Below are 8702 nucleotides of genomic sequence, written 5' to 3' on the forward strand. Positions count from 1 at the left end.
TTATTAGAAACTCTTAGAGATGACTATCTTTTTCCATTCTAATATCTTTTTAGGAGTTGCCAAACTATAAGTTTTTAGGAGAAAAAATTAGGGAACTCTTGGAGAATCCCTAAAAAAGAGTCGTTACGAGAACCATACGGGTCAAACTTTCTCAACTTTAATTAGGTTTATAGAAAATAAGTACAATATTTATATCTTTAAATAAATTTATTATAAAAATATATACAACGGTCTATCTAACGTTACTAATTATGTACCATAAATATTAATATTTTTTTAAATATATTTAGTTGAAGTTAAAAGTAGTTGACTTTTTGGATGCGAGAATAACTCATGTTTAGGGGTAGAGGGAGCACGAGGCTTAGCGTGAAGTAAAAATCGGCAAGGGACTGAAATTCGTTTGCACAAACATCAAGGCAGTCGACTGTCCTTGTACACTCCATTTGTCACGGTTGTATGGCAGATTGGCAGATCGGTGAACAACTTCAGTAAGAGATTAGTTCTGGTTTCATAGGTTGTTTCGATTATATTGGTATTTTCAAACAATAACAATTATTTACATATTGTTTTATTATTTTTAGAAAATACATATATAGCAGAAATCACCTTTGAAGCCAGAACTAATCTCTTCTTTATTTCACAACCACTACATTCATGCTTTTCTTATTCGATATTGATACAGTGCGGGCGTCCATCCCCAAACTCACATCCGGACGTGGCCCATGACTTCCCACTCTCATTCCGCGACCGTGCCGTTCCGCCCGCCCGCTCGTTGCCGCCCGCACCGCGCTGTGCTCGAAGCCTGCTAGCACCCCGGGCTGCACACCGCGCCCGCGCCTAGCTCGCTGCCGCCCCGCCCGCGCGCTCCCTTCCTTCCTCCCTCCCTCTCCCCTCCGCGACCTCCACGGCGACTCCGTGCTGTCCAGCGACCCAGCTCCCGTGCTCCCCACCGGAGACGAGGACGACGACGGCGGTTCCGATGAGGTAGGTGGTCCTTCTCCAGATCTGAGCTCTCATCCTCCTCCTCCTCTGGATTTGAGGGATGCGGTAATGGCTAGGGTTCCAGCGAGCTCTGGGGTCCTTCCCTCCTCCCTCCGGCGAGCTCAGAGGTGATGGGCCAGGGCTGGAGCAGCCTGTACCTCGAACCCATCTCCTTGCTGTTTTCGTACGTCTTTTTGTTGTTTTCTCCGGGTTGTAATGGGTTTTTTGGATGTTGCAACAGATGATTTTCGAATGTTGCAATGGGATTTTTGGGTTGTTGCAACCGATATTTTCGAATGTTTCAGTACATATTTTTCGATGTTGCAGTACATAATTTCCGTTGTTGCATGTTTTTCGATGTTGCACTACATAGTTTTGCGATATTGCAGTATTTATATCCCGATGTTGCACTACACAGTTCACATATTTTTTGCGACGTTGCACTTGAAGTGTTTCGTGCTTTTGGGACAGGGGAGCGGTGGGGAACGGGGCGCGGTGGGGAACGGAGTGCGTTGAGGAACAGGGACAGGGGTGCGGTGGGGAACGGAGGACAGGGGCGCGGTGGATTCCATTCCATTGCGTTCCGATCTGATTCTGTGGGAGGGGGGTTTCCAATCCGATTCTGTGGGAGGGGGCGGACGGTTTAGGAAAGGGAGCGACGTCCGGACGCAACGCTCTCACCAGACGTCCGGGCGCTAGGAGCGTCGTTTCTTATTTGACATCACAAACATTCATGCTTTCCTTACTTGACACCATATAGTTTGGATATAGAGCCATATGGGTCATTTTGGTGGCCACTACTGGTAGTGAAGGAAATGAACAGTAGTACCAAATAGGAAGGAAATTTTAACTCGGTGTTAGATAAGGAACTTCGATTTCAGAAGTGCCTTAGGAGAAATGATGATTTTTTCAAGGCTGAATAAATAATTCTCTCAAAAATCAAGCACGATTCATTTTCCTTCGATCTAGCATCATAGCTTTTATAGTTTGAAACTAAAATTCTTCCTAGAATGTTATATTTGAGTTTTTTATTAGCTTGTTTGTCCTGAAATGCGTTTCAAGAATCTAGAAAAATCATCTAAATCATGGTTTCAGAAAGTATTAATTTGTCATGTAATTTTCAAGCATACATGCTCAAGTGAAATCCGAAGTTCCTTAACAAAGCATACATTGCTCAAAATTAGATGTTGGATACTAAATTAGATGACAAAGTCCCTTAACAAAGCAAGTATGATGGGGAATTACATGAAAAAAATACTACTTTCGGAATCATAAATCTAAATGTTTTTCCCAGATTTTAGAAGCTATTTTAGAGTTGAACAGCTTAACCAAAAAAAATAGATACAGCATTCCAGAAAATACTAACGGTGGACAACTTACAAAAAAAAAGAGGATGGCCTCATCAAGATCATTGTGTGTTGTGCGATGGGCCGCTGGAATCAAGCCTACATCTATCTCTGCTTTGCTCGTTTGCCAGAGCGTGTGGAATCAAATCTAGCCCGGGAACATTTTGATGTGCAAATGATACATTTCACCCAAGACCCCGTTCACTTCAGCGCTTGTGGGAAGAGACCTCACCCAAGATCCCAAAAGAAGAAAGAAGACGGTTGAATGTTTTGGTGATTTACATTTGTTGGAATCTTTGGAAGGAAAGAAACCGAAGATTCTTCGATAGCACCTAAGAATTGGCCATGCGGGTTGCTTCAAGAATAAAGAAGACATCGAGCAAACGAAGATGGCGTTCGCGAGGGTGAACTAGCAAACCAGGGAACTTGTTATATTCGTGTATTGTGGCTTATTTTGTGGTTTGGGATCTCTGTTGGGCGCCCAGCTAGCGGGGCGTCGATCAGTACATAAACTATGTGTCTTTCCTTCCTTGATTAAGAGATAGAGCTCCTGCCGTTTCGTTCAAAAAAATTACAAAAGTCATATAATACTAGACCTAAGCAAAATAGGTTGTGCTTAATTTTCAGCATCTACTTGAAAAAATATATGATTTTTGAGCTCCTATGACTTTGTTTGGATTGACAAGAGAGGATGCAGAAGCAATGGGGAATGGTGGGAAGTGTAAATATTGTTCTATGGAAGAATGACTTCTCTAAATATTGTTCGCCAGATGGGTGACTTTAAAAATAGTTTAAAAATAAACCTGTCTCATGTAAAACGAAATTCATTGACTTTGTTTTATAGGAGTACAGCTTTTCGTAAAATAGTCTTACGTTATAACGAGTCACTCTATGGTATAATAATGATTTTCGAAAAAACACTATCGGGAGACTGACCGTATATTGTTTTTGGAATTCCACCAAAACTAGGTATATTTTTGTAATTTTCATACTAATACTAAAATGTATTGAAAATAAAAAAATCAGAACCAGAGTAGACGTGCCATTGTAGTATTCCGTGTGGCCGAATTGCTAATTCACCAAGTTAGTAAGTTCCATCTCGGAAGGTTCAAGTTTCAACCAATCCTGGTTTGAAGAGAAACAGAAGGGCCAGCGCCGGGACGTCTAGACGCTGCTCCATTCGAGCGCATCCACCACGCCCCGTCCCGTCTCGTCCCCACGTAACATAATCGCGCCCCGTTCCATTCCTGTAACAGAAGCGCGCCCGTAACCCCGCAGCACAGGAGCGCGCATGCCGCGCCTGCCTCACCCCGCCAGCGGATGCGCACTGTGGAAGCGTCTGCTGGCCTCAGTGCCTGCACGGTGACCCACGACGGCGTCCTAGCAGTAGCAGGAGCTATGGGTCACATTGCAACATATACAATACCGGATCTATTTTTGAAACATTCACATGCAATTCTTGCAACATACGTTTGAAGACAGATAAAACACTTGAAATATGTGTCTGAAATATTTACAAAATACACCTGAAAAACACTTAGAAAACAATTGCAAAACATACGTAACATCTAGATAAAACACTTGTAACATATGTGTAAAACATATGCAATATCCAGATAAAACACATTTGCACCATACATCTTAAAAACAGATGAAACATTGGGAGCAGACCTTTGCAACATACGTGTACAAGCATTGCGACATATGCAACATTTCGATCTACTTTTGCAACATCCATACGAAACACTTGCAACATACCTCTAAAATAATTGAAACATATGTTTGAAACATGCAGTTTCAGCCCAACATCCCTTTGCTGCTCGGGAGAATGGAGGATCGTCGGTACGTGGAGTTAACTTGTGTTGAGCTCCCCGGTAGCACGGAGATCGTCGCTCTGGTGGAGAAGGCTACTGCGGGACACTCTGGTGGAGAGAGAGAGGGCCGAGAGGAAGGCCTACTAGTCGCCGCTCCTGGCATAAGCCGCCACCGAAAAGGGACGGAAGCGACCGAGCGGGCGCGATGCAGAACGTAAGCCACACGACAGACGATGAGAGCAATGGAGAGGGAGGAAGGCGGGCGGTAGCGCTCGGGCGCGGTGGAGAGGAAGAATGGTGGTCGGCCAAGCGCGGTGGAGAGCACCATGGTGGAGCACGGCGCCGATTCGAGAGTAGGATCGAGAATAGGTGCGGGAGCGGCGGCGATTCAAGAGGAAAGTGAAGAGCAGAGTTTTTTTAATTAAGCAACGCGAGATGGCGTCCGGACAAGAGGCGGTGTTGGACCGTTCGGGCGGCGTCGAGGCCCACCAACGCAAGCGTCCGGATGACCGGACACCCTACCCACAGTCTTTCCGAAAAAGAAAAGGCCAAACAAATAAACGAGCTCAACTGTGAACAGCCACTGCGCTCGATTGTGCTGGTGACAGAAATCATAATTGACACATTTTCTTAGGAAAGCATGAGGTGGAAAACAACTTCCGGGGAACACCACCAGATGGGCCTTCAAAAGTCCGTGAAGCAGCCTAGCAGCAGAAAGGGAGTTGTAGATCATGATTACACCAAAAACATAACTACATGTCTCCCTCCAACTCGACTGGATCCAGCTTTGGAGCCAAACAACGAAACAAGCCATGATAATGCTTCCAAAAAAATCCCTGAGACAGGGAGCGTGACATTGGAAGAATCAAATGTGTCCACAGGTATACTATAACCAAAACATGCGCCGAAAGCTTGATTGGTTCAAAGAAATGTGCTCGTTACATCCTGTCAAAGTTTTGTAGCAGCTCATCACATAATTAGCATGAACAAAACCATATCTTGTAGGTCCTATATGTAAACGCGTCCAAGCCCCATGTCTACTGATACTTCAGTAACTTCATCTTCAACGAACATGTATATCTGTTAGTGACAAAAAAAAAAGTTAAAAGAAATGCGAAATTGGTGTCCCTAGTCTCAATATATAGGGAACAGGGCAGCAAGCAAATAAACATGTTCCTAGTTAAGTAAAGCATAGAGCCATTGTGCTAAACCATGCTCCCAATATGACCAAGCCTTTGTGACTAATTCTTTTTTCTTATATATAGCAGAGCCTCTGTGACTTTTGTACAAAAAGTGTGCAGCTTTCCTACTAAATTTCAGTAGACCCTATTCTAAACAAATCCAGTCATGTTGATTAATGATGTAGTCATAATACAATCAGATCACTGACTTTATTTAACTTTTAAAAAATTATTAAGAGGAAATAGTGACCCACAAAGCTTGTGTTTCTTATAATGAGCCCCCTGCACTATAAATACTATGAGGCTCACAGGCAAGAATATGTCTTGTTGTCGTTCTAACTGATCTTGAAGTTTCTACCATCAATCCATCATGGTCTGTGGTGCTCACTTACACATCCCCTTGTCTTCCATACAATCATATCTGGTAGGGCTTGACCTAACTAATATGTTGTGATTGCTCATAGTGTTTCAGAACTTGAGCTGCGAAGTGTGGTGGGTACTGAGATCATGGGAAATAACAACGTCACTGGACAACAAGGTATGCATTTTGCTGAATACAATCTGCTGCCTAACAATGAGGTTTCAGTGTTTCACTAGTTATCTTCTTTTGGAAATTCTAGTATCAGAAGAGACCACTAATGGAGCTGACAAAACCGTTGAGCCTTCAAATAGTTCACCTGGGCCCAACAGCACAAACAGTGAGACAAGTACGGATAGTGGTACTAATTTACACAAAAATTCAGTATTAATGAATCGCCACTAATCTGCCTGTTTATGCTAGACAATGAGAAGGATGGCACTGAGGATGTCAACTGGTCAAAATCCTCAAAGGAACCCATCATTACCAATGCTGAAGATAAGCAGGTGGCCTCATACCAAAATATTTCATCAGATAAGATTGAAGGCTTAGATGAGAAAAAAAGGAGCTCAATTCAGTATAACACATCAACACGAGATGGTCAGAGTAGTAACTTACAAAAAGGTTAGTTGAAGTTTCCCGACTCAGTTTCTAGTTAACTTGGTACCCTGCCATATCATTTTCTTAAGTTCAGAAAAGTTCTCCCCGTTCCCTCATTAGTGAAGCATGGAAATTTCATAAGGTCAGTGGTAAAAATGAAAAATAGTCCCCTTAAAACAATGAAAACAAGCTAGATATAGAGATTCATAAGGTCAGTGATAAAAGTAAAGAATAGTCCCCCTAAACAGGGAAGAAAAATAGCAAGATAAATATAGTGACTCCAAAATAATACAAATATAGGTACTATCCACCTTAATATGCATCTTCAACAAACAACTATTTTAACGAATAAACTTTAGAATCTAAACACCATACTGCTTTTAGTTCCCCAGCAGCTCTGAATTCTCTTAACAAAAACAAGCAATTTGGTACAGATGATGAACCATTGAGGAAAGAAGCAACTGAAACAGCCATATTTTCTTCCGAAATAATTGCTCTTGTCAGTACCACTGAAGATGTGACAAGCTACAAGGATAGTTCAATCTCTAATGAAAAAATTGTACCAAGGGAAGAAACTATCCAAGCCAACCAAAAATCATTGTTACAAGAAAAATTAGAAGGTTCACTACAAGAACAGGAAGAAACTAGCAGTCATGACAATTCCCCCATGGGTGGTAGTCTAGCTGGTGAAGATACAACTGAGAACTTAGAACGAGGATACATTGAGGTGCCAGCAGTAGAGGATAAATTGGTGGCAATGCAAGGAGAAACTACATCATCAACTGACTCAATTGTCAGCACTTATCTTGATGCTGACGACTCTGAGATCAAGGAAGTTGTTATAGAAGATAAGTCTGGACAAAGAAAGAGTCGACCAGATGTGCAACCATTAGATGGCACAAGCATAGAGACATCCAAGAATGACACCATGCAAATACAAATACCACATCACAAGGAAGAAAACAGAGCAATAAGCAAAACTGCAACAGTAAAGCTTATGATTGAAAGTGATGAGCCACTTGAGGATGATAATAATATCCATGGAATGGGAAATCAGGATGAAGATAATACAATAAGTGCATTGTGTGGTAATCTCTGTAATGATGAAGTTGTTGCAAATTGTCAACCATATTTAAAAAATCCAACTGCAATAAATGATCTAGAACTGGGAAATGAACAAAATGAAAGTGTAGTTGGTTCAAGACAGAGTTCAGGTTCTGTTACTACAACAATGGAGCATAATGGCACAGAATCAATATACAAGGAAGAAGGAATTGTTGAGAAAAATATCACGGTTTGGAATCTAGAAGATAATTTTGCAGCAGAGAAGGAACCTGAAGAATATTATGGTAACTTAGTCAGCATTACTGAAGTCAATGGAAAGGATTTTACAGGCTTACAATCATCTTTGTCAGATCATCACCATATTGTGAATGAAGAGATACAAAGAAAAGTCAATGGAATATCCGGAATAGTAGAGTTTGATAAAGAGATAGTAAAGGAAATTTTAGAAGAAGATAAGGTAAATAATGTAGAAGGTCTAGGTCTCCATTTTGATGCACACGTAGTGGCAAAGGAGGGAGGAGACTTATCCAATTTACCAAAGGCCATATCATCAACTCCTCTTCAATCACTAGAAGATATTGACAGGGAGGTATATAGAACCAGAGATAAACAAGAAACTATTACAAACTCACAAGGTGACCAATCTCAGCAGATACTGCTTGAAAAATACGAGGTTTTGAAACTTGAGAATGGTGAGATTCTTAGAAAGTGTATGCAGTTGGTGGGAGATAGCTCGAATGTAGTCATAATCTCTACTGATGGTATCAACCATGAGAAAGTAGATACAAACACTAGATCTTCAGATTTTACCTTTGAAGCCAACCACTACCAGAAGGAAGTCACAGAAAGCACTGCAGCTGCAGCCTTTACTGCTCAATGCAATCAAGTGAAAGTCACAGCAAGTGTTGATACGGCTACTGAGGAACAACATCCTCTTCAGACATCAACTCCAGGGAGAGAAGCCAGTGAAGTGACTCCATTACTTCAGGGAGCACAAAATATAGGTTTTTCCAATTCTATTGAGCAGCATAGCCAAGTACACGTGGAAATCCCCACAACCAACATTGCTGTAATGCAATTTAAAGCTGAAGCTGAGGAAGAATCTGAGAGGAGCCCACTGTTAAGCCCCAGGGAACCATCAGAAGACTTCAGAATACCAAATCATTCTGCAAGATTTAAGAAACCATTTCAGAGCTTGCTGACGAAAGGCGAAGCTGGTATGTGGTCTCCATTGAAGGAACCAGAATCAAACTCGAAGAGTAATACCATGGTTAGTTCACCAAGAAGCAAAGAAAAGCAGAAGGCAAGATCCTCTCTTTTTACCAGTTGCATGTGTTGTACCACTGCTACAAACTGA

The 8702-nt window shown here is 41.8% G+C and overlaps 1 pseudogene; it reads left to right on the top strand.

The window, feature by feature from the left end:
* The first annotated feature begins 5229 nt into the window (after nucleotides 1-5229).
* LOC136456636 (uncharacterized) lies at nucleotides 5230-8702 on the top strand (annotated as a pseudogene).

This window comes from Miscanthus floridulus, chromosome 6, assembly GCF_019320115.1.
Source record: "Miscanthus floridulus cultivar M001 chromosome 6, ASM1932011v1, whole genome shotgun sequence".
Classification (NCBI taxonomy): domain Eukaryota; kingdom Viridiplantae; phylum Streptophyta; class Magnoliopsida; order Poales; family Poaceae; genus Miscanthus; species Miscanthus floridulus.